This window comes from Stegodyphus dumicola, chromosome 8 (assembly GCF_044657685.1).
Source record: "Stegodyphus dumicola isolate Sdum_Otavi_A_Nest chromosome 8, ASM4465768v1".
Lineage (NCBI taxonomy): Eukaryota > Metazoa > Arthropoda > Arachnida > Araneae > Eresidae > Stegodyphus > Stegodyphus dumicola.
Window position 1 is genome coordinate 179,748,544 of NC_140775.1, and position 27,741 is coordinate 179,776,284.

Below are 27,741 nucleotides of genomic sequence, written 5' to 3' on the forward strand. Positions count from 1 at the left end.
CAGTTTCTTTACTCTTATATGTTTGTAAATTGTACATTTTTTGCTTTAAAAATGATTGAATTATGTTGGTCTTGTCTTCCGGTTAAGGTTTTTATACCTTTAGTAAATCTGTATGCAATATTTTTAGAATTATCAACAATTTTAAAGTTGTTTCAGTGCCGCTAAGCCTAATAGTTTTTTTAATGGCGGCCATTGCTTGTTTACATTTGAAACAGCAGGATAGTGGATTAGTTTCCAATCTAGAGAAACTTAGCTTCGCAACAACAAAGATACCGCCTTCATTTATTATTGCGAATTAAATCATGCTTAATCCTTTCTGGAATTTTTTCGAGGAAATGGTGTTTAAGATTTTTTTGGTAATTTTTAATACAGATATTTTGAGTTTTTATGTATTTTTGCCTTGTCGCGAAGTGAGAACTGAATTAATTGAATGAGAAATACTCAATCGTCTGTAAAAACTATTTCTTTTTTGTTTTGTTTGCTTAATTTCTTTTATACATCCTTCTAGCTTTCTTATAGTATTTGAATAGAACATGTGGCAACGATTAGATGATTCTTTAAATGATATAAATTTTGTGCATTTTGAGTTATAATATGAACGAAATATAATACTGTTAAGTGAACCTAGCGTCAGAATGTCGCCATGGTAAACAAATAGAGTGAATTTCAAAGAATGCATTTATTCTATTGTGGTTTATGCTGTGTCGGCGAAGTAGATTTAATTCAATCCAATAAGTTTAAATGAAATGCAAAAAAAAAAAAAAAAAAAATGCGTATAATTTAATATTTCGTACAAGGAAGTCATGTAGTGCATGTACACATCAGATTTTTTCATTAAGAATTTAAGGCCAGTCTACGAGCGAAAGTTTACACCGCAGAACACTGATAGCTCGAACCGAACTGAAATACTGCAGAATGGTGGTTTGGCCTCCTTGGCGGTTTTCGTAGTTTTCTCCATGCATAACCAGGAACACGATCCAAAATTTTTCTTAAAATATTTTCAGCAATGGCATTCCTAACCGTAACAGACAGCCCTAGTACGTGTTTGCCATAAGCTAATAAATCCATTAAGAATCTGGCATAATCTACATTAAAATTACATCCAAAGGTTAAAGATTTAAAAAATTACTTGAATTTAAAGCTTAACTTTCTTACCGGCTATGGTTTTCGCTAAGATAGCACAAATTTTCTAAAACTACTCTGAGAAAAATTAATTTTCTTGATTTTAATATAAAAATTCTCCTGCTGTTTTATACCTGGATCTGTGTACTTTTAGTATATTGGCTTAAATTCTTTGACATACAAGACTTTAACATGCACGTATTACAGTTCGTTCTTGCAGATATCACAGATACAGATATATATCGTATATATAATATATACGGCCTTGCCGGTTAGAGGATTTTAATGAATAGATAACTGGGTAGGGGGTGGGTGAGTAAATAAACTCATGGTTCAGATTTGTGTTCTTCAAAAAAGATGCGTTGTTACAAATACCTGGTTCATTCTGCTTTATCTTTTTAAGGTATCTGCCTACGTTCGGAGCACTTTTTTTTAAAAACATAGAATTCTGATGAAATATAGATTTATTTAGTCAAAATATGATATCAAATCATGAAAATAGGTAAATTTTTAGGAATATTTTTATAAATTTTTGAAATATATGCAATTTTATGCAAATTTTTAGGAGAATTTAACACTTACGTTAAATGCCGTATATTTTTTCTCCCAGCATATATTTCAATTTTTTTATACTGTATACTACTACAACACTTATCTCTGTTATGAACTAAAATGTATATGATATTTCTAAAATTTACTAAAATATGTGTAATTACATGAAAAAACACAGTTTTTTGTAAAATATTTCTTATCGTTTTATATAGAAATACTTATAAAACAATCAAATTAATAAATATTACTTAGATTGTAGCTTAAAACCTAATAAATAATATAGAAAACATTTTAGTGAAATTTAATAGATATATCTTTAGAACATTTTGAGTAATTACATTTCTTGTATGTAAAAAAAACACTAGAAAAATTAGTTTTTCAAAAAACGCATTTAAAGATTTCACATTAACAGAATATCTGTTCTTTTGTATTTACACACTTAAAATTCTCCACATTTGTACATCACAACCTCCACATCTTTATACTTAAGTAATTTTGATTTCCTATTTGATTTTAATTTTTTTCTGGCTATTTTCGAAATGAGCGACGAATGAATTTTCGAGTTTTTTATTCTTTCGTTATCAATTCCAAAGTAATTTTTAATCATTTCTTGTTCAATTGATATGCCTAAATGTTCAAACACAGGAAGTAATCCAAGATACCCTGAATTAAAAATTAAAACGGCTATATATGCACCCAGCAACATAGTCTTTATACCTAATCGCAATGTTGCCAAACCCAGTTAAAAAAACCGCAATGTTGCCAGTCCCAGTTCAAAGAATTAAGGCAAATAATTATTGCCAGAAACAAAAAAAAGTACCCAGAATTAAAATGAAATGTTTTAGCACAATTTTACACACAAACAGTTAAAAAAAAGCACGGATAACAACATTGTTTACCTTTAAGTTGAGCCTTTTAAATGGCACTTCCGGTCTTTCTGCTTTCACTTCCAGTGCAGTTAATTGGCTATACCTTCTCTTCTAATTATCATAAACGTAAAAATGAACCATTTTCGGAATCCTACAAAATTGACCTTTCAAATTGGGCAATAAAAAAAATCGAATTTTTTCGCCGAAATCGTTTTTTTAACGTGGGCAGATACCTTAACCCTTTTCTGCGCAAGCGTACTCACATCTGAGATATCCGCAAAATTCGGAAGAAGTAAAAAAGGAGACAGTGAAGGGAAAGAAAAACTGGTATAAAACATCACCGCTCTTCAAAAAACAATTTATTCGCTCGGAGACCACTCTTAACAAAAACCAGTTTCTGGGAGCAACGTCATCCTTTCATTTCGTAGCATAAATTGGCTAAAAACATAAAAGCCACGCAACAACAAAATATATATAAAAAAAATGTTGCCAGAAAGAAAGCTATCACCCACGTATTAAGATAAAAAAGATAAAAAAAGGAGACCCACCCGTAACAAATCTGTCTCTCTCTATGTATATATGTAAAAAAAAATTAAAAGAAAAAAAAAGAGAGGCGTAAACAAACATATACACACGCGTGCGCTAGGCGATTTGTTGGCGAACAGCCAATCGTTTTCTTTGGGGGATCCTTGTTGTCCTGCAGCTGTTTTGTGACGCCTGAGAGAACAGATTTGGTTTGGAAATTTCTCTCTTCCTGCCTGGCCCCTTTATATTGTCTTTGCTGCAACGCAGTTCAGGCATCATTGCCTGCCGGGACTACAGCTTCGACTACTACTAGCTTCCGACTACTTGCGATTTCGAAACCATCCGTGCGAACAGATCAGCCTTTTCCTCTTTTTCCTTTTTTAACAACTATCCGCTAAGGTTACTCTAGGGAGCGCTGTTGTATAAGAAAAGAAGGTGGAAGACGTAAAATGTAAGGAACGTGTTATGGGATGTGAGTAAAGTCTGTTTTCTGCTCTGCTTAGGATACTGAATTTGTTTAAGTAAAAACAAAGCAGGTGAATGGTCTTTAATGCATGTAATCTAACCGTAACTGCATTGCAATATAGTTTTATTGCATTAATATAACAGCATCGAGAGCTTCGTTCACTTTGCGTTGGTCAGTTAATCTTTTTAGATGTGCTGATCATAATCCGGTAGCTTTAACACTTGAAGAAGATCAAAGCTATTTAAAGTAGCATGATAAATTTATTGTATGTAGCAATAAAGTACATATGGACACGATAGTATTTTCTGTCCACAAAATAAGCTTTAATTCCTCAATACAACATCATGATGACGTCAACGATTGCTGTCATTTCTTAGGTAGACTTCCCAACAAGTGCCTAAAAATTTAATTTTTTCAGTAAGTAAACTTATAAAGTATTTCTCCCGACTTCTTGGCATGCCTTCGTGGTGTAGTGGTCAGCACGCTGGACGCGAATTTGAGAGGTCCGTGTTTCGAGTCCCGGTGGCATATTTCACAAGTGCACATCTGTGTAGCCACCGAGGGAGTAGCTTTTAGGTTGGATCAATGAGCATCCAATAATATTTCTGTCATTTCAACATGACCTTTCGCATGCTTTAAGATTTAAGCAAGATGGTTGAAAATATTTTGCTACGCAGTTTTCTGTACAAAATAATTAAAGCGTAGCCGATTTCTTATGAAAATTTTCTTTGCGAAGTTAGATCAAATATAAGCAATTGTGAGGATTTAACTACCTGGTTGAAAGAATTTGAAATCAATACAAACACATATTGGATACTCCTCAAAAATATCCATGTGAAATATTTCTTAATAAGTGGTAAATAAGATGAAATATGTGAAGAAAGAAATATGTGATAAACATCCGAGTCCAAATGCTATCTTTAGATAAAACGATGCATATGAGAAAAATATTTACACCAATTATATACTTAAATAGAAGTCAGCACATTTTATTGCAGTCTGTTTGAAGAAGATGTTCTATAATAATAGCCAATGCAGAATTTAATTGAAAGTGACCATTACTAATTTCATTCGTATATATTTATTGTATTAAATTTCACATTTAATAATTGTTACTCTTAAATGTACTGTCTAAACAAGAAATACTCATCAAACAGAATGAATTTATCTTATCCACAACGAATATATTCAATTTATTCACATATAACTTTTAGTGTTAATAATGGATATAATCAGATATGTATTCTGAATCTTACACTTTAAAAGTCAAAAGAATGCAAGCGCTGAAATAAGAACACACTAGATTCATTGTAACACTTCCAGTCCTTCTCAGCTCAGTAATAAATATATGCATCTGAATTCTCTTAATGAACAGGTGTTAGCAAATATGTAATACTCGAGGCTAATTGTAGCTTGAGTCATTTTCTAGATGTAAAGAGCGATAATATGCCGTGAAATTCAATCCAAATATTAATGCGTGATAAAAATCACGAAAGTGAAATGTCAGAGATTAATTAAACTCAGAAAATAAAAGAAAGCTCTACGAGATTTTTTACTATTACGCAATATATTTATAGCTACGAAACAAATGCAAATTAAAATATAGGCAACATATACGCTCACATGCACGAAGGCTTAGTGCCACAAACTAGCTCAATGGAATGTCATTGGTCCATTTTCAAAACCCCTCCCTCAGTGGCTACGCTGATGTGCACTTGTGAAATATGCGTTTCGGTGAGGCCGTTGCTCATATTTCATCTCTCCTGCTTCTAAATAACTTAATGTTCTTACAGTGGCGCCCAAAATGTCGTGAATGATGATTCTTCACCACCAGGATTTGGCGATTGGGTCCCCTAAAACCCCAGTCGCCCTTTAAAAGGGGGAGTGTATAAGGTATTTCTCCCGCCTTCTTGGCATGCCTTCGTGGTGTAGTGGTCAGCACGCTGGACGCGAATTCGAGAGGTCCGTGGTTCAAGTCCCGTCGAGGACATTGCTCATTTTTCTGTCTCCTGCTTCTAAATAAACCAATGTCTCTACAACCTTTGTCCTAAAAAGAAAAAAAAATCTGATACATTCTTTAGGTGAATTCTTTCCCGATTTGGTGACATTCAGTGTCTGTTGCTCAATTCCCCGGATCACGACTTTTGTATTACCATTTAGGTTAATGTATTACCACTTTTGAAACAGAGTATATATGTTACCGTGAAAGACCGAAATTGGAGAATGTTAATATTCACCAAATACGTTGGTGAAAGATCGAATATTGCACTACATTCTTGTATATTCGGACCCCCACCGTTGTATGTCGACAATCACGGATATGCTCTGGTGTAAGCCGAAAAGAGAGGTCATAAAGTGCCATAATAGTTTAAGTTTTTGCAATAAATAAGATTTGAATCACATAATTTAGTAAGTTTTTTATGACTGTTATTTTATTTTCTCATTTAGAACGTACTGTATAATTAAGTAAGTTTTTTAACTTCTATTATTTTCCTTTCTCATTTTGAATGTAATGTGTGTTTTAGGTTCTCATGTTCTTAAGTTCTTATTTCAAGTTTCAAGTGCGTTTATTCGCGACTGAATGACGGAGAAGAAAATATAATATTGTTATATGTTCAACATTTACCATTAGCGCCTGGTGAATGTCGACATTGACTGGTGTAAGTCAGAAATAAGAGTATTTGGAAAATATTTCGGACATACACCAAAAGACTATGTGAATGTTGACATTCACCGGTGAATGTCGACATTCTCCAGATTTCGGTCTTTTACCGTAACATATACATATTATCTGTAACAGAATATCTATAAATGATAGAAATAGTGTCAAGAATTTGTCATAAAGTAAAAGACATTATCCGAATCGCATTCTTATCGGAGTAAGTTTTCTAAAATCCCTGCTATTGATGTTGAACATGTTTACTGAAGTACAGTATATCTCTAATTATCCGAACTCTGACTATCCGAATCTGATTACCCAAACTCTGACTATCCGAATCTGATTATCCGAATACTGACTATCCGAATCTGATTATCCGAACTCTGACTATCCGAATCTGATTATCCGAACTCTGACTATCCGAATCTGATTATCCGAACTCTGACAACCCGAATTGCTTTCAGAATTTAAGACAAAAAATTAAGACGTAAACATTCTGCGATTCGCAGATTCGCGAATAAGGATTCTGTCTTCGCGCGCTATTGTCTTTACTTGTGTAGGCGTAGCACGAACATTATTGGGATGAGGGTCTAGGACTTTTCGCCGTCGCCATTTCACCGTGAAGACTTATTTTTCTTTACATGACTGTATTATATCTTGCCGTATTATACACGTATTAAATTTATTTAGTTTAACAATTATGTTTACCTTTTGTATACTTAATAATCCAATAAGTTTAAATGAAATGCAAGAAAAAAGGCGTATAATTTGATATTCTGTACAAGAAAGTCATGTGGTGTACACATCAGATTTTTTGTTACGTAATGGACACGTAATGCCACATCATAAAGGTGTCAGCCGTTTTATGGAAGTCGGTCCGCGGTTGAAAAGATGTAAACCTTCTCAATAGTGCCCGCATCTTGGCTTACAGGACCATCCTTAGCAATTTCAGCGATCTAACCTAGGGGTCTCCGAACGTTTTAAGCCACGGGCCGCATCGGCTTTTTCACGAAGCTTCGAAGACCAAGACCTAATAGTTAGTTCATTATATCATGGTGTTGTAATTATGATAAATATCACACACATGTTTTTAAGGGGATTCATACACCTTAAAACCCCATAAGATGTTCGAATAGGTGACTGTTGCAAGAATTGGGATAACTTATTTATTTTAAAAGCAATCACTACCAACTTTTTGCAGCTGCCTGCATAATATAGCTGCTTTCTGAAATAGTTATCAGAAAGTTTGTGTTGCCATTAATAGTTTTATAATTTAATCCGCTTTGTGAGAACATGTTTCGTCATGTTTCCAACTTGCGCGCACAGTTTAAAATATTCTGCTTCATAATTTAATTCCATATTTAATATATAGCTTTTATAACATCTGGAAACTACTGTGAACCTAAAATTCTAAAAATTTCATGTTAAATTTTTATTTTATTTTGAGTTGAGTTTATAAAATGTATTTTATTAAAAAAATTTGTAATGTTTTCGTCCATAAAATTTTTCAGTAATTAAATATTCATCAGATTGTTGGTTCAGTTAGAAAATAGTGCCCATCTAAAGAATTCCATCAAATTTCAAGTATGTACCATTAGCCATTTTTAAAATATCATGCGCGCAAGGTGGAAACATGGGGAAATATTTTGTCACGAAGAGGATTAAATTACAAAATTATTTGTGGCAGCACAAACTTTCTGGTTACTAGTTTCCAAAGCAGCTATATCATATAGTCAGCTGTAAAAAGGTGGAAGTAATTGCTTTTAAAATAAATAAAATATCCCAATTCTTGCAATAGTCACATATTCGAAGATCATGAGGGCTTTAAGGTGTATGAGTTCCCTTTATTGGACTTGAAATTCAAACAAATAAGTTTAAATGAGTTACATAAAAAAATGCGTATAATTTAATAGACCATATCAGGAAGTCACGTGGTATCCACATCAGATGTTTTTTATAATATAAACGAAATTTCTCTAGCTAGTATGTAGTAATATACTACAAGTTAATAAGAGCTATTCGGCACATGTTTCTATTTAATTCCACAACTAAAGTAATCTAAACAAGTCTGCACCTGTCGCTGGTCTCCTGTGTCATGAACTCGGCGCCAACCGGAGGGTAAATAAATAAAATATCCCAATTCTTGCAACAGTCACATATTCGAAGATCAAAAGGGATTTAAGCTGTATGAGCTCCCTTAAAAGCAGAATATCTTTAGAATTTCTGATACACAGTCTCGTTTTTTTTTTCGTACAGTGTTGCCATTGCTCACTTTGAAATCCCCGAGTTTCTTAATCAAAAACTCATAAATGCTTTACAAAATAATAAAATAACAAATTTTAAATTCTGCCTTCCATATGTCCGAGTTCGGGTGGAGACGTACGTTATTGAAAATTCGATGGCTCTAGGTACCGTTGTTTTATATCTCAATGCGAGAAAAAAAACATACATTAAACAAGGTAGAGATATTTCAGTGATTGGGGTCTATATCGCTATGATAACACGAAGAATAAGCACTTAACATAAATTTCTTGAAAACTGTTTAAACATTTTCGAAAGTTGTGTTATTCAAGAATAACACAAAGACTGAGGATTTTTTAGACTTAACATAAAATTCTTTAAAAAAATTTTAAAAATGTGCAAAAATTTTCTTGTTCTCGAATATTAAAGATTTCTTCGGTTTGCTATATCACTTTACTTTTAAGTCGTTTTAATGTCTACATTGTAACAATTTATTAGCGCATTTTGTTTGCATTTTGATCATCTGCATCCATTCGCTCGCAGGTATTCCGTGTTTTGCACAAATTTTATGTGAATAATTCTCCAAAATTAAAATAAATTGAGACATGTACAAAACAAAAATTATTGCTGAAAATTTCTGTGAAAAAATGTAGGACTTTGGAGCATTATGGATATGATGGTCATAGAAAAGCGATATTTGCTGCCAGTGTTTGTTTATGTTCTCAAAAATGCGGATTTCTTTCAGAGGAGGATACGCCAGTAGAGAAATCACTACAAATATTTTCTAATATATAATGGAAAATTAACTTAATCCAATGTCAATAAAAAACCTGCTGTTTATATTTAGAGATTTAAGAAGAATATAAATGCATTTCTACCTTCACAATCAGCTATTATATAAGCTTAATTGTCTTCTCTGTTTTTCATTGTATGTAACTGATATGTGTCTAAGCGCTTTCAACTAATATACAATAAATGAACGAGAATTTCTTAAGAAATTAAAATTTGAACTATTAATAATAATTTTGATATTATTATACATAATGCTATTAATGAAGATGAATTTATATAACATTTTTTACACCTATAATCTAAATACGACGAACTTTCGAATTTGACGAAATAAAAGGAGATTAAATTTTGAATTGTATTGTCTTGTATATTTTACCTCTTTTGCATTTTTATTTGTCGAATTTATACTGTTATGAATTCTTATTATAATTTTGATTTGTTTAAATATTGCGTTAGTTGTCTTATAAACGGTTGCAGTTAATAATATTGTTGAGGAATTGCCTATTTTTATGTTTCCACTCCGAAAAAACGTATATCTCTATATTGTGATTTTCAAAACTACATTTAAGTTTTTTCTCAAACCTTATATTGTTATTTCATAGCTGTTAACATCTCTGTGTGCTGACCGTTTTATGATACCACTTTAACACTTTTTATGTAATTGTGTTGAATTATGCTGTAAATAGTTTGCATGTTTCTTTACTATCTCCTGGGGATGTACCACAACAACGACATGTCTAGAGTATGAGATGCAGATTGACTCTTCTGAAGACCTTGTCACCAAAATTAGTCTCTCTGCTACAGAAGTAAGTGGTATGCTAGGCATCTTCCGATGCATGTGCCAATTAGTTCATCGTCCTTGCGATGCATGTCCAGCTGGTTGGTTCATTTGGTTTGATGTTCTTTAACCCGGTGAAAGATTAGTTGAAAGGGAAAAACCATGTACTTTGAGCTAACATTTGAGCCAGTTAAACGCCAAAGAAACATCTGTAGACATCGATATAGAAATATTTAGACAATAAGCTATGAATTACAATAAATAAGCATTAAAAAAATATTCATAATTAATAAAGATATTTGAATTTATAAAATGCATTTTGTGTTCTGGCCCACCAGCGGAGGAGCGGTAAAGTCGCTGAACACTGGTAGTTCGGTCCAAGGTTCGAATCCCGCGAAAGGGCTGGCTGCATGGGCGTTTTCGTGGTTTTCCCCATGTGTAACGTGTATACGAGCCAGTTTCCCTTAGAAAATCCTCCACGAAAGGCATCCCTCCCATTAGGCAGACAGCCCTAGTGTGCTTTGCCATAATTAAATACACCACACCACACCATTTTGTGTTTTGGAAAACTGGAAGTTTTTTCGGTGAATCTTCGGATTATGTTAACTTAGCGATTTTTTGCGAAAATTTGGCGACCAACCCTGCTACAGCAACCTGCTAATTTTTATTTTGTACGCCATTTTATTTTCACGAAGCAAAGGCTTTTTTTTTTTTTTTTTCCCTCAATATTTTTTTCAACAATCTGCTAGCCGAATTACGCTCATGCTATGCTAGAACTTTTATGGAACAAAAATGCTTAATCATGACGAAGATTAGGTGCGAAATTGGGAGAAAGTGCAGTATCGCCCACTGCTTCGCGCGTTTTTAAGAATTGCACATACGCGGTATCCATGTACACGTCGACCTATTTTCACTTAAAAAAATTATCTCAGAATTGCACAAAAATACAAAAATGGCATTGCGCACACTCTTGACTTTATAGGCACACATCGACCTATTTTGACTTAAAAAGTCAAAGAAAATTGACAAAAATCCTATTCTTCTTACTCTTGTAAAAAGCGCCAAACAAATAAGTGGGCGATTCTGCACTTTAGCAGCGAAATTGTTTCTACGTCCTTATTAGCTAAAATCCTGATTGGAATTTTCCCGAAAATGTCACATTACATGTCTCAAGATCTCTCATTTCTCTGAGACAAAATAATCTGTGATTCCAACTGTGTACTTCTCAGATTATTGCTAAAGTCCTAGCTAGTAACCTTTATCGCCTTACCAAAATGTCGCCAAACTACCTGTTACCATATTCCAAAGATTAGCCGTTTTTTCTTTTGAGAGGGAACCTTTTAGGAATTTTTGTGTGTATTTAGGTTTCCAGTTAGTCCGATTTTAAACAGTGTGGGATAATAGATGAGGCAGACTATGGAAAGCATTGCTGTATTTCAGTGTAAAGTGAATCTGTGTGAAAGAGTTTTGTTCTCAAATTAAGTTTAAATTACAGTTTATTGTTAATCAATCTCAAATCCATGCGAATTTTTTTCTACCATTGTTGGGTAATTTCGTGCTTAAAAGAGTATAGTAAAAATAACTTTTTCATTCATTTCGGTTTTAAATTACGAGGGTTGGAACTTTAATAGTGGCAACACAGCTGAAAAAAACGCTACGCAACAAAACCAAAGAATATCGCGTATACCACATGTAAACTACATACCTACCTTACCTCTCAGCAAAAAGACTCGTCCTGCCTACGTCACGCGCATGCGGAGTGACGCGAAGAACAGATCCTTGTATTAGCTCGCGGTTTAAAGTAAGTGTTGTTAGGATGTTTTCAAAACAAGAACAACGATGTTGGATGAAAATTGAATGTGCCAGAGGTTGTACAGCACGACAGTGTCATCAAGGGCTTCAAGAGGCTTGCGGGGAATCTGTATTGCCTTACAGAACCGTAGCAAGATGGGTGAAAGCATTCAATGAAGAACGCCCAAACGTGGCAGACATGCTGAGGCCAGGTCGTCCGAGTGTCAGCGATGCAGACGTGCAAGCTGTTGCCGCACTAATGGACAGTGATCGCCACCAAACAATTTGTCGGCTGGCCGGACAAACAAGATTAGCGCATGCGACTGTGCTGCACATTCTGAAGGAATGCCTGTCCATGAGAAAAATTGCTTCACGATGGTTTCCACATCAGTTGACGGAAATGCAGAAATGGCTACGATACGATGCTGCCCGAAACCACCTGGAGCGCTATGAGCGCGAAGGAGATGCTTTTTTACGCCGTATCATTACGCTGGATGAGACTTAGGCCCAATCGTACCAGCCAGAACTGAAACGCCAATTAAACGAATGGCGTCATCACGGGTCACAACGACGTTCAAAATTTCGTCAGAACCCCAGCAATGTGAAAGTTATGGTGATTCTCGTGTACGACTGTGATGGTGTCATCCTAACGCATACCGTCACTGCGCAGCACAATCTCTGACCAGCTTTGAGAAAAAAAACGGCGACACTTTCTGCAGAACGCTCCTCTCATTTTGCATGACAATGCTCGGCCGCATGCAGCGCAGGCTGTGACAGATTTGTTCAAGCGATGGGGCTGGGAAGTGCTTTACCATCCACCATACTCCCTAGATCTAAGCCCTTGTGACTATGACTTAATTCCTAAGATAAAGGAACCACTTCGTGGCACTCGCTTCCAAACTGTTCCTGAGATTCTTGCGGCAGTAGACCGGTCCATTCAAACTATCAACAAAATAGGCGCTGCTACAGGTATTTTGCGACTTCCACATCGTTGGAAACGAGTTGTACACAATGCTGGCTACTATATTGAAGGACTGTAAAACATGGTGACATGAATCACTTTTGTATTCTTTGTAAATAAATAGTTGCCACTATTAAAGTTCCAACCCTTGTATAATTAATTTTAAACATCATCAAATTCATATGAATTGTATTTCACCGTTGCTCGATTGTTCTATCGAAGAGAGATGTGCTGTTCATTAATACGCGAAGTTTAGCAAGTCATCGCCAAATGTGCAACCCAACTAAGGAAATCAAGAATTCAGGGACAGTTCTGCGTATGAATAACTTTGGAAGAGGAAACCTACTCAAGGCCAAAGCTGATAGCTGTCCTGGTTACTTGCACGTTTTTCGTAGGTTGGGAAAGAATTCTCGGCTAAAAGTCCACTTTTCGGCCCAACTTCCACGACTGGAAGTGGACATACCGAATTTTCCATATAAGCGTCGTACAGTACTTACTTTCAACCGGCTACTTTGTCTAAAAGAATGTATGAATTTCTTCTTCGAAATATTCATCAATTGAGACTTTAGGTGTCTTTAGATGTTATGTTTAGGCTGTAGGATTTGGGTATATATGTCATACCGCATTAAGGCTATATGTTAGTTGAATCATGAAGTTGGAGAGGGGAGAATTTTCGTATAAAAGTCCACTATTTACCTTCCCGGCTCTACTTCCAAGCCTGAAAATGGCCATCACCATTCATATGGCCATTTGTTCTTAAATATTAAACATTATTTCTGGTTATCATCCGTCATTAAAGCGATTTTTTGTTTTCCATGTTCTCCTTAGATGGATGTGCTTTCATGTACTCCTGGGTCCTCCGCGTTTACATTCACATTCCACTGTACATTGTATTACGAAAATTGTTGCTTTTGCCATGTGCTATCACCACTTGAAGTTGTCATCATTTGTTCTGTTACACCATGTCTTGTCTGTTATACCGTGTGTGTAACAAACCGTCACTGTGTCTGTTATACCTTTAGCAGCCTATGTGAAGGGTCGTTTTACGTTACGTCAGTTTTTGCAAAGATGCATGATTGTGATATTTTTTAAATCGGGTAAATAGTTATTTAAAAATGTTTAAAAACATTACCCCGCTTTCTATTCAAGTGAGCAAAATGTCACAAATAAGGTAAATTTAACATTTAGGAATTTTTTGACAAACAGTTTTCAAGCGAAACACACACACACACAACAGGACAACAGGACTGACACAAAGTCCCGGCCATAGTTAACGGTGGGATACATATGTCTCCCACGTAGCGATGGACTTACTACAAGCACACCTATTATCCTGGAAAACTTTATTATATGAAATAGATTTTACATCGCATGGTACAGGGTAACGCATTGTTTGCGTAACTCAACATTACACTTTGGGCAACTCATACTTGTTCTTCATTTGTGTACAACGAGCACAATTGCGTCTTGATTTTCCAGCTGTTGGAAGATGATCCCCAACATTCAGGACATTTTAAGTAAGTACTTTAACACAGCAGTAATTTCTAAACTTTTAGTCTGACGTATATGTTCTGTTAGTAGTCCAAAGGTTAAATCCTATTTTCTAAGCATGGTCTTATTATCCAATTGCTTTTGAATGTTCCTTATATTTCATCAGCGCTCACTGGTGGCGCCTTTTGGGAAAAAATGGTGTAAGTTATAAGAGCAGTGAGCAACTAGGAGTGGTGAAAGGAATTATATTTAGTAATGTGCGATTCTCCAGTTTTCATCTATTCGCTTCCCATACAAATTCCAAATGCTTTTTTCTTTCTTGATTTGCTTTCTTTTGCTGTCTTCCTCCGACAAGAGAAAAGAAATTTTAAATTGCGCATTTTTAAAGTTGTCTCTTGTATTAGCAGTATTTTATGCGACGACAGTCGTTGTTCTTTAAGATTATTGGACCAATCAGCTGCTAAAACTGTTTGCATGTGGATTTTTATTTCCGGTATTCCTCCCATTGAACCCGGACCCCTTCTTGCCGTCCCCGATTTTATTCCCTTTTTGTTATTTTAATTCGCGTCTGGAGCCGCACTGGCATCAAAAACAATTTGGGGATAAATTGGCTCTGGCAAATATCCCGGGTTCTTTTTCCCGAATTTCTTCGCTTGTATGCTCCGTCGCCTCTTCCACGCACCTACCGGAGTGTGAACTCAAATTTTTCGAACAGGGGGGTTGGGTGTTGAGGAGAACATTTCGAACGAAGACTTCACCTCCTCTTTCCATCTCGTGGAATGAATATACATAGCCTCCCCCGCGCGAAAACGAAAGATTTTCCCTTTCCTTAAAAAGTCCCGATTGGTGTGTGGGACTGTAGGGGATGAGGTAGTGGTGATGGGGGAGGGTAGTCGAGAAAGAGAGAGATTTGCTTTTTAGTTTATCCGTATAACCTCTTCCCTCCCCCCTTCACCGGTCGACAGAGTTACTAATCTGTACTATCGATGAGTGACTGGGTTTGAAAACTTTCTCTCTCCCGCTTTTGCCATCCGGATCTTTTTTCTCCGCATCAACTGATCTTCCGCATCTTCTGCTCGCAGACTCCATTCATAACGTCAGCTGGCGACGCGAAAGAAATAAAAAAAGAAAAAAAAAATTCTCTCTCTTTCTCACACACGCACAGTCTTACGTTCTATTACTGTTGTTGTTGTTATTTTTTTTTCTCCCTTTCTCTCTTCCCGTATTTTTCTCGCAAAGATTTGGTAGTGTTTGACGGGGGGGGCGGAGAAAAGGGAAGAGCAAATTTCGTTGTCTTAAGGTTAAATACGTGAGCGTGTAGTGAAGTGTATAGAAAACAAGGGCCGCCAATATTAACTTCGAAGACCCTTGTATACACAACTGAGAGGAGGAGAGGCCTAAGTTGACTGCTGAAAGAAACAGGATGCAACGCATAGTTCATTAAATTGATAGTATAATTGCCACTGTATCCTGTTGTACCGATATTTATAAACTACTTCAGCAATTAGATTTCGCTACACTTACATTATACTGCCATTTTTTTTATAAATGGAAAAAGGAAGTTTTCCATCATGATTGACAAATTGTTAAGTCTGTCATAAATAAATAAATAAATAAATAAAACTCAATGACTATGTTAATTTGACTTTAATTGTATTAATTTACTAGTAGAGTTGAGAGTTTCTATTTTCCCAAGGCGTTATATTTTTAAATTAACTCAACTTTTGTTTAAATTTATTTATTTAAATTAATTTTATTATTAATTTTAATTTTAAATAAATTTAATTTAATCTCAAAATTTAGCAGTCATTGCTTGTGTATAATGCAGGAATTAATCATATATTAATAAAATGGCGGATGCAGCTTCTTTTGAAAATTTCTTGCATTTATACACACGTCTTCAAGTCCCAGTTGACAAATGATATAGAATTATCACATTCCTTGCTGCGTTTTTCAGATTTTCTGCTTCGGGGGGGGCACTGTCTTCTGTCTCCACAAAATTATGATCTGACTGTTCTTCTATAAATGTCAGAACATTCCATTTGGAGTTAATTGATTTACCATCAAATCTTTTAACCTGTGGGAGAAAAAAAAAAAATGCTGTAGGGTTTCCTTACTTCAGTTAACCAATTATTAAATTTTTTTTTGTTATCTTTCCTGAGCTCTTCAACTTCCCCTCGCATTTCCTCACCAGGGTGCTAATTTAAGTTAAGGGAAGTGAGTATTTAAACGGGTGAATCTTAGAGTCTAATCAGAGCGTATTTTCGCTGACCAGCGCACGTTACGATTCTGACATTTCTGTTACGCGGAATTGCTGATACGCCTTTTCGCCATTTAAATAATTCTCATGCCGTGTAGGTTGTCGAGTCAACCTAGTTAAACCTTATTTTAGGTTGCTAGTGCAGCACTACTGTTTAGTCTGCAATTAATTGTGTAACGATTCTTAAGTTCCACCGCAAGTTGTCGCTGTTATTGTAATGCACGAGATACGTGCCTTTTTGTTCATAGTTGAGAATAGTTAAGGGTTGTTTTGACCCTTCGTCTGTGGTGGTGTTATTTTACATCACCACAGAAGCCTGTGCGAGAAGTTACCGGGTTCCTGAGTATGTTCTAGTAGAGTTTATGTGGCCAAAAAGAGCAAGATCCTATGATGCTTGCACTAGGTAATTCCAATAATTTTCTAGAGTATTTCTTACGCCTTCGTGGTGTAGTGGTGTGCACGCTGGGCGTGTATTCCAGAGGTCCGTGGTTCGATTCCCGGCGAAGGCGTTGCTCATTTTTCACTTATTTCTGTTTCAAAAATAACCTAATGTCTCTACAGTGGCGCCCGAAGTAAAAGGGTGGTGGATGATGATTCTCCACACCCGGGATTTGACGATTGGGTCCCCTAAAACGCCAGTCGCCCTTGACTGGCGTTTTAGGGGGAGTATATAAGGTATCTCGCCCATCCTTCTTAGCGTGCATTCGTGGTGTAGTGGTCTGCACGCTGGGCGCGTATTCTAGATGCCCGTGGTTCGATCCTCGGCGAAGGCGTTTCTCATTTGTCAAGACTCTTGCTTCCAAATAACCTAATGTCTGTACAGTTTTACACAGCATAATATTTATCGTATTTCTTCGTGTATTTTATCTCTACATTTTTAGCGGCGGGTTCCAAAAGCTTTGAAAGCACTCGTATAATTTCTCTCTTCCTCACCATGTTCAAAAAACGTGCTCCCCTAAATTTTATAATGAATTTGTTCATGTAGTGATTGTTTTCGTCTTAGTAATAAAAGCAAACCTCCCTAACTGTCTGCCGAAGGTAAGTCCAAAGCTTTTCGCTCTAGTAATAGTTGCATTCTATGCCAGCGTAATGCAAGAAGCAAACGCGAATTGACATTCAATCTACAATTTTGCCGAGTCAAGCGCACTTTCAACTTCTTTAATTATTTATGGATGATTTGAGGCGTAAGGAGTAGCAAATTTAACAATAAGAACCGGCGAGATTCAAGTTAAAGAGAAGTAGGAATGAAGATACCTTATTAAATATTACAAATATTCTTATTGGAATGTAGGTTTCTTTCAAGGAAATATTGTGATAGTTACCAGTTTTAGTTTATCCATGACTGCTTTTTATTTTTTGTGTTCTTATTGTAACCGCTTCCTTCGAAAATTAAATAATTCGCATAATTTCCCCCCGCCCGATTTTCAAACTGTAAAATTAGTAAAAAAAAGAGGGGAATACGCGAGGAAATACTGTAATATGAAAAGTAGTTGATGACAGCTGTAACGTAATTAATTGCACATGGTTAATGCTTGTTAATAAATAAATTATAATAATAAGAGGATGAAATTGAAAATCTAAAGCCATAAGAAGAAGTACAAAAATACTTGATAGCCCTAACAGCTTTAAGAGTTGCAAGAGCTACGGGCCTACATATGGAAATGCGGTTCCATTTCGTTCCATTTCTCTTGAGGTGGATTTATTATTTCGCAAACGCATGTGCATTATTGTGTCTTATTCTTCCGTGAGAAGTGAAAGCATTGATTAATAAAAGTTTTCTAAGGTTCGCTGTACTTTTTGTTGGTGGTGAAATTCCTAATTAAGTTTCATTTTGTATTGTTATATAATTATGTAAATAATTTTTTTTTTAATTTCCATTTTTAGTAATGTAACATTGAATTGTTATTCATCATTATATTTCTTGACAAAATTTTGCGACCCTTATGCGAGTATATAAAACCTTTCTACAAGTTACATTAATGTAGTAAGTTGTGATTATTTCCTGTTTCGTTTGATTCAGCCATATTATTTATTTGCTTTTATTTTTACTTCCTTATACGAAGTAAAGGAAGTGTTGTAGTCGCGAAAAATTACGGTTATCGTATTTCAACGAAAGCATTTAAGTGGCATTTATACGTACGGACAGAATAAAACTCTTCTTTTTTTTCGAAATGGATTTAGAAAAGACTTTCTCGTGAGGTACGTATGTATGTATCTCATATAATGCAAAAATGAGTAGTCGTAGATCGTAGAAATTTTGTATATGGGACTGCTACAACATGTAGTTGTGCACCTCCCTTTTTTGTTGCAATTGGCCATACCAAACATATATCTATATTCCCACCCTGTTACCCAGCTCGGTGAGCTCAGGATTTGCATTGTTATATGTGGGTAAATTGCGAAATGTTTGCTTTAAAAGTGATTGAATTATGTTGTTTACGTGTTCTGGTTAAGGTTTTTATGCCTTTAGGTAATCTGCATGCAATAGCTGTAGAATTGTCAACAATTTAAAAATTTGAGTGGGGCAAGGCCGCTATTTGTTTACACTTCACTTGAAACTTAGTAAAATAATGAATTATATCAATTGGCTTATGAGGTATTTCTCCCGCCTTCCTAGCGTGCATTCGTGGTGTAGTGGTTTTACACGCTGGGCCGGTATTCTAGAGGTCCGTGGTTCTATTCCCGGCGGAGGCAATTGCTCATTTTTCATCTCTCCGGCTTTTCCAATCAACCTAATGCTTCTACAGGCTCACCACCTTCATTTTGCTTAGTGGGATAAAATGTAAAGTTCTAGTTTTGTCCATCGAAAAATCTCTCTTCCTGACGGCTGTCCGAATTGCTTGGTTTTCCGTAGAAATTGTAACTTCAATTGTAAAATACTTTTTAACTGTATTTTAATTGTAAAATATTGTTCTTTTAATTCTTTTCAACTGTATTTGGTGTTTTATGTTTGTCTTTTGTCTGTATTTTACAATTTTCAAAGAAGATGTTTTGAGTTTTTATATATTTTTGCCTTGCCACGAACTGAGAATTGAATGAATTGAATGAGAACTACGCCTGTAATGAAGTTCGAGAAAATAAGTTTAAATGAAGTGCAGCAAAAAATGTGTATAATTTAATACTTCGTACAGGAAAGCCACATCACATTTTAAAATTATGTCTAATCCATTCTTGATCAGCCACTATTAAAAATCACCTGCTTTCTTAAGTTTATAACTGAACAATTAATAGTTCCCGGTCTAAAGTGATAAAATAATAATTGGTAATATGTTCTAGTTCTTGTGTTACGCCTAAATTATTTTGTAGTCCAAACAATGTCAAATAAATTCTTCAAAATAGTACAGTTATTTGGTAGAGGTAAATTCCCTTAAACTGATAAGAATTTTACGTGTCGTGAAAATTTATTAACATTGTTTATTAATGTATAGGAAAATAGGCAGCGTTATGTAATACACTTCGGAAAATAAAAATCTCATTACTACAAACTATCACCGCATATTTGTTTAACGGTGATGAATCTGAGTTCTCGTGGTAATTCTAATACTCTATAATGATATCATATATTCCAATTATATATAATTAGTTTTAAACGAGTCTATTATCGTTAATCTTAAATCCTTGTAAAATTTTAAATGCCCGGATCACCCTATGAATATGAATTATTGTTTAATGCTAGTTATAGCTAGTTTCAAAGAATCATAAATCCTAATAACTTCCATTAATTGTAACTAATTGACTAACTCATTATTAATGTAAATGTAGTGTTTATGAGAATGTACAAACACCGTATTATGTTCAGTACATTTAAATACTATATGCCATCCAAACGGGAAAGGGCTTAGTGATTCTGACTACTGAACCGGAGACTCCGGGTTCGAATCTCGAAGGGATTTAATTTTCCCGTTCTTTCGTAGGATACACCTAATTAGGTGGTCCAACTATTAGATGCTTCCATAATAAAGAGGGCGCTGCTTCCGGCCTTAGTAATGGCCAAACGCTTATAAACAGCCAGAGCCGCCACTGGGTGGCATTGATATTAAACACATGATTTTCTCCTTCAAAGCCCACCAGCGGACGAGCGGTAAAGTCGCTGAATACTGGTAGTTCGGTCCGAGGTTCGAATCCCGCGAACGGGCTGGCTGCATGGGCGTTTTCGTGGTTTTCCCCATGTGTAACGTGTATAGAGCCAGTTTCGCTTAGAAAGTCCTCTACGAAGGCATCCCTCCTCTTAGGCAGATAGCCCTCGAGGCTTTGCCATAATCACACACACACATTTCTCCTTCAAATACATTGCATTGCTTTATATATGAGAAGATTATTTTATAGTGAATTAAACCATAAAATGTACGTTGAACGGAATTATGTGTTGATTTTGGAAAAGAACACACTATTTTTCATCATCTGCGTTATCCATTTATTTATAAATTTTTGCTTCGAATTAACAATCAAAAGCCGTTTGAATTTCTGAAACATGATTTAAAATTTTTATTTGCTATTGATATGGAAATATGTTCGATTTTTATATATTTAAACCTTACCTGGACGTATACCAAACGAACTTTTCGAATAGAAAATAAATGAAAAATAATTAATACACTATATATAGTGTATTAATTATTACTATTATTTATAATAATAATATACCACTATTAATTACAATAATTATAACACTGTTTAACACTAAAATACAAATGCATTTTGAGAAATAGATACTGCACATAAATGAAGCACTGCACATGATAATGTACATAAATATTTTTCCGCCATGCAGATCAAAAGCAGCTTCAATATGCGCTATCATCTCTGATCTATGTTTGGTAACCGCCCTTCGCAGCGCTTACAGATTTAATAGTCTCTTTGTTTTGCACAATCATAAACAACCGTCTTTCTCGGCATTTGGGCCCACCAGCGGCCGAGCGGTAAAGTCGCTGAACACTGGTAGTTCGGTCCAAGGTTTGAATCCCGCGAACGGGCTGGCTGCATGGGCGTTTTCGTGGTTTTCCCCATGTGTAACGTGTGTACGAGCCAGTTTCCCTTAGAAAGTCCTCCACGAAGGCATCCCTCCCCTTAGGCAGATAGCCTTCGAGGCTTTCCCGTAATCACGCACACATACTCGGCATATGGTATGCAATAGTGAAGTTCCAGATAACGCATGCCAGCTTCATGCTTTTCAACAGTATTTTTTTTAACCTCTATGGTGATCCTAACCATTTCCTCCGTTGCTTGATTCTTCTCATCAACTTTCTTAGAACTCGCTACTAATTATTGCATAGGTTGTTTTCTGAATAGTAGCAACAGGCGTACTGACCCTTATGGGCAGTCGTAACTCGCTAGAGGTAAGCAAGTGTAGTGTGCGCCAGTCGTGAGTCTTCTAACTCGACTCGTATTCCAAACAATGTCGTATACGAAACAAAAGTTTTCGCGTCAAAAGGAGTCATATACCATGTTGGATGTATCATATATATATATATATATATATATATATATATATATAATATAAAAAATAGGACGGTTTTGTTATGTGCGAACAATCAACCTTTTATTAACTTTCTGCAATTCAGGATCTTCCCCCTAGACCAGTATCTTCGAGAACATTCCAGCCTATTACGTAACCGCTTCTATAAATAGAGAACTCGCGCCATTTTGCGTCAGAGAGACCGCTTTCACCCTCTGCTACTACGGTCTATGCTGCTGCGCATTCCATCTTTCTTCCCTTTGTTAGAATAGCTGTGACTTCAAAAGCATAGATTTCTTCGTATTTAGTTTAAAACACTATTTGATATGTAATTAGGAGAATCTCATGTAAAAGAAAAATTATCGGCCATTTGAATTAAATAAAAATTTTCAATTAAAAGCAAAATCCTTCTGTGTTATCATTCTGCTGTATTCCACTCAGCCAAACAACGCCTGGACTCTGATGCCAAGCTTCGTCACTCATGTGGCCGACTGCCAAAATATTACATATATATATATAATTAAAGATAAGAGAACAAACTATAAAAGACCTATGTGGTCAATTAATTTATAAAAAGTGTTTCATATACAGTTTCAATTGTCTGTTTCGGCGAAATGCGATATGGAGTTAGCTTGATTCGAAAATCATTAAAAATTATTTCCCCTGAAGAGCCTTAATGAGATTCGAATTGGGCTAATCCACCATTTACCATTTCTTTGTTTTTGTATTTTTGCTTAAGTCTTTTGTCGCACTTTAATTCTAATGTTTAAAATATGCCCTACTTTGATCAGCATATTGCTTACAATTAGTATTGAATTTTATTTGTAAATACTCAAGTGTTTACATTGTTAATTTTATTTTTTACACATTTCATTGCATTTTATTTTACTTATGTTAACATTTTCACGGAACCACAGTATCTAAGCAACTTTTTAGCATACGAACTAGGAATTTTCTTTTAACTAAATTAGTTAAAAGAAATTCCTAGTTCGTATGCTAAATTAGTTAAAAGAAATTCCTAGTTCGTATGCTAAAAAGTTGCTTAGATACTGTGGTTCGATGAAAATATTAACATAAGTAAAATAAAGTGCAACAACAAGAAATGTGTAAAAAATAAAATTAACAATGTAAACACTTGAATATTTACAAATAAAATTCAATACTAATTGTAAGCAATATGCTGATCAAAGTAGGGCATATTTTAAATATTAGAATAACTATCTATATATAATATATATAATATATATATATATATATATATATAGATATATAGATAGATAGGTAGGGAGAGAGAGAGAGAGATAGAGAGAGATAGAGATAGAGAGAGAGAGAAATAGATAGAGAGAGAGAGATAGAGATAGATAGATAGAGATAGATAGATAGATAGAGATAGATAGATAGATAGAGATAGATAGATAGGTAGGGAGAGAGAGATAGATAGATAGATAGAGATAGATAGATAGATAGATAGATAGATAGATGTGTTCAACATGGTCATATACTCATATACCATGTTGAAGATTTATTTAGTAACTATAAATTGTTTAAAAAATTTGGAAGAGATTTTACGCTAATTGTGAATGAGAATAAGAAGAATATTGGTATCGAGATATAACAAAAAAGAAAATCATACTGTAAAGAAAGATAGATAGATAGATAGATAGATAGATAGATAGATGTGTTCAACATGGTCATATACTCATATACCATGTTGAAGATTTATTTAGTAACTATAAATTGTTTAAAAATTTTGGAAGAGATTTTACGCTAATTGTGAATGAGAATAAGAAGAATATTGGTATCGAGATATAACAAAAAAGAAAATCATACTGTAAACAGTTATGATTGAAGTTAACTTATAAATTTAAGATAGATTTTGACAATATAAAAAGAAATTGAATAATAACAATTGAAATTAAAATTTAGTTAAGAAAGAGCATAGAAATGGAAACGTTACCTCTGTATATACTGATTTCACCGAGAGTGTTTGGAATGTATGTGTTTGTTTTAAGTATTCCATTTTATTTCTTTGATAACGCGTAGCTTTGATTTTGTTTCGTTATTCAACGTTCTTTTATTGTTGGATTAGCCTATGCTGTCATTGCCTTATGACAGCCTTCGTCTGCTAAATGGGTTGGGGGCCAGTGCTTAGATCTAACTAACTAACCAACCGTATTGGATGTATTTCAAAGCGAATATGTATTATCGGCCAATAGCGTATCCATTAGAGAGAAAACTTTGTTTTCAGAGCTCTTGATACCTTAATAATCTAAAATAATTAGTTTCTAAATGTGTCTAACGTATCCAATAAGCTTAGGGACTATTTAGCGGAAAGGATGTAGTTTACCCAATGGAAATGTAGCACAAGATCGACATTTCATAGAATCGACACCGCAGCAACTCGAAACCCAGTCTTGATCCTACGTGAGAGTCGATCTTGTATCTTAAAACTGATAATTTAATTAAATTCTCTGTTTTTTAACCGATATTGATTTCGTACCATGTCATTCCACGCCATGTCGGCGCTATAAGCTGTTGATCCTGTAGCCCTTTGACTACTAACGGAGCATATATGCCTCAGTAAAAGTTTATCCCTTTGCGGCACAGTGTGTCCGGTCTGGACACACCTAAAAATTTCCTTCTGTACGCACAGAAAAATTGAATGAAAAAGGATTTATAGGGTTACTATAGGTTACTCTGAACCTTCTTTATTCATAGTAGATGGCAGCTCAACACAAGCTAGTCCATATATTTTAGCCATGTTTAGATTTTTAAGACCCTAATTTTTCAAAGAAATCTTCCAGATTATTTTTAGGGTATAAAAAGAATTGTTTGAAAAGAAATTTCTATGTTATTATTTTGGCTGTATGCTAATCTCCTTATTCTATATTAGTTTTAATTTTTTACCCTGAAGTCTTGCCTAAAATCAAACGGCGAACCGTAGGTGTGCCCAGAAGGGGCTCACCGATAATCTAGGACAACTGAGAGCCTGTATTCTTTGTTTCTCCGCATCTCATCGGTCAGTTCATTGACGACAATGCTCGTTTCAGCACTCTTTTCGAAGCTCTGTTCAATCAGTGTGCCACTTTGGGCACACACACAGCATTAAAACGATAAGTGCTATCGTCACAAAATTTTACTTGTGTACTCCTCTAGACCTAATTAGACTACCTACCTTTTTTTTTTTTTTTTTTTTTTTTTTTTTTTTTTTTTTTTTTAGTCCAAAGGGACTATTGCTTTCGTTTTGGCATTTTGCGTCGGACTCATAAACGTCGGTTCACTTTTCAAACTGTTGCCACAAAATGTTAGAGTCCTGCATTATATTTGAAGAAATTAAATAATGAAAAATCTGCATAAATGATTGTCTATTTCTCGCATTGTGATAAAACAATGGTACATACAGCCATCGAATTTTGAATGACGAAATCCTTCTGCGAATATGGGCATCTGAAATACTAAATTTGGAATTTGTTTTATTATAGATTTTATATTTTGTAAACCTTTAACGAATTTTTGATTTACAAACTCAATGCTTTAAAAGCGAGAAATGGCAACGTTATATATATAAAAAAATACTTTTATCTCCAGCTCGCGAGACTGTGTATATCGGAAATTCTAAAGATATGCTTAATTTAACATTATTTTGCGATATTGCTCTTGAACTGAATTTTATGGTTTAAGTGCAAAGAACATGATATTTAATAAACAAAGGTAACACTCAAAACGTTAAGAAAACGCCCCTTTAGACGTAATTTAAAATCTGAAAAATTTCAGATTTTTTTTTTTTTTTAATCAAAACTCCGACTTTAAAAGGTAGCGTGCCGGAAAGAGTTAAAAGGAGAGAAATCAAAATTCAGTCAAGAGAAGGAGAGAAAGGAGAATCTCCCGAATGTTGAGGATCGTCTTATCGTCTTCCAATAGTTGGAAAATCAAGATACCGCTGTGCTCGTTGTATACAAAGGAACATAGAGAAAAGAACAAATATGAGTTGCCCAATGTGTAATGTTCGGTTATGCAGAGAATGCTCTACCCTGTACCATACGATGTAAAATCTATTTCATGTAATAAATTTTCCAGAGTAATGGATGTACTTCTAGTAAGTCGATCACTACGTGTGGGACATATGTATGCCACCATTAACAACGGCTGGGACATATATGTCCCAGCCTTTGGCTTGAAAACCGTTCGTCAGAAAAATCCGAAATGCTAAATTTACCGTATTTGTGATATATTTGGCTCACTTGGATAGAAGGCGGGGTTTTTTAAATTTTTGGTCAAAGGATTAAGCCGTGTCAAAGCTATAAAATGCAAGGTCTTCCAAGTTGCATTTTCGGAATCCTTATTTGTTGGATCTCATGTCATATTGGCATATATTTCTTAAATCAGCTTCTAATCTCTAAACTTAAATCTTAAACTTTCCGAAATAATTACACTTCAGTTCTTCTGGATTTCTTCTCTCGCCATCTGGCGAAGCAGGACATACGCCACTTTCCATCTTGGGAGGCGTTTCTTCAGCTCGCAGACCTGTTGTCGATGTTCTAAACGTTTCTGCTTTGTAAAAGTTTTGTTATTATTCAAGAGTGATTGATTTTTATCAGGGAAAACTTTTCGGGGGAAGTTTCTCTCGCTTTATTTTACCCTCTTTTTATTTTTTTCCCTTCCTTTATTAATAGGTAACGGAGCGTTCATAACGCGATCTTAATTTCTTACTTGGTGGAGCTTATTGTGGAAGGTTGGAATTTAAAAAGGTTGGTAAGAAGTCAACATGATATCTTCACTTGATCTGCTGGACTGTGTTGAACTTTTTCCGCCTTTTTCTTTTAATTTTATTGACTTTAACATGTTTCGAAATTTTAGACTACAAGCTCTTGCTCTCTCAGAACTTTTCTTTTTGCTTGGATAATTTTTGCTGTTTTGGATACATGCAACATAAGGTATCAGTAACTTCCATTTCAGTGAACCGCATTGCTGTCGAATATGCGTTTGCTGGGCCAGAATATATTTACGTTTTCCAGAATATATTTACGTACTTTAGAACTGACAGTAAAAATGTCTTTGTTTTTCTCCTCTTTAACTGTAAATACTGCACTGCGCAACAAAAGTATGCGCACATTTAAGAAAGAAAAATCGAAGGACCTTTTCTGTAATTTTAGGAAAAATTTTAAATCTTAGTTTAATCAAACATTACAATAGCGTTAAATACTTAATACAAAGCTACTCTAAACGATTCATGATATTTATTCTTAAAAATATTATTACTTATATTAATATTGATACTTGGAGTAAAACGTAAACTCACCAGGATTTCCTCACACTTTACACTCATGAGCCAAAACATTATGACCATTCCCACATTTTTCAATGAATTCATCTGGATGACATGGACGGCACGTGATTAAGTGGGAATGGTATTTGACACGATGACTGCCGGTTACGCATAAGGACCATTTTGAGCAGAGTGATTTGGATGCCGAAGAAGCTAAAGTTCCCATATAAATCTGCAGAAAGGTTGACGCACCAAATGGGCATGCGGCCACAAGCGTGAACATTGCTGTGATCCACCGATGGATCGCGAGGCACCCAAAACAAACTTATCCATAATCCAGTCATAGGTCACACGGCAGTTAAGGTGTTAACTGCTGCTGGAGAACGTAAGAAATCATTCTTGCACTTACTTTTGCGAATCGTAAAAAAAAGCTGCTAATCTAAGGGAATTTGATGGACGGAAGATTGTAATGGCCTCGAAGACTTGGAACGAGTGTCTCCAAAACTGCACGAC

At 35.0% G+C, this 27,741-nt stretch overlaps 1 protein-coding gene and 1 non-coding gene across 2 annotated transcripts in view; both read left to right on the plus strand.

Annotated features, from left to right (window-relative positions):
* The window catches only part of LOC118189302 (zinc finger E-box-binding homeobox protein zag-1-like), a 284,002-nt gene that overhangs the window by 60,026 nt on the left and 196,235 nt on the right, over positions 1-27,741 (plus strand). The gene's annotated exons all lie outside the window — the stretch shown is intronic.
* TRNAT-UGU (transfer RNA threonine (anticodon UGU)) lies at positions 16,944-17,016 on the plus strand. The gene has a single exon. It is a non-coding gene; the product is annotated as a tRNA-Thr (tRNA).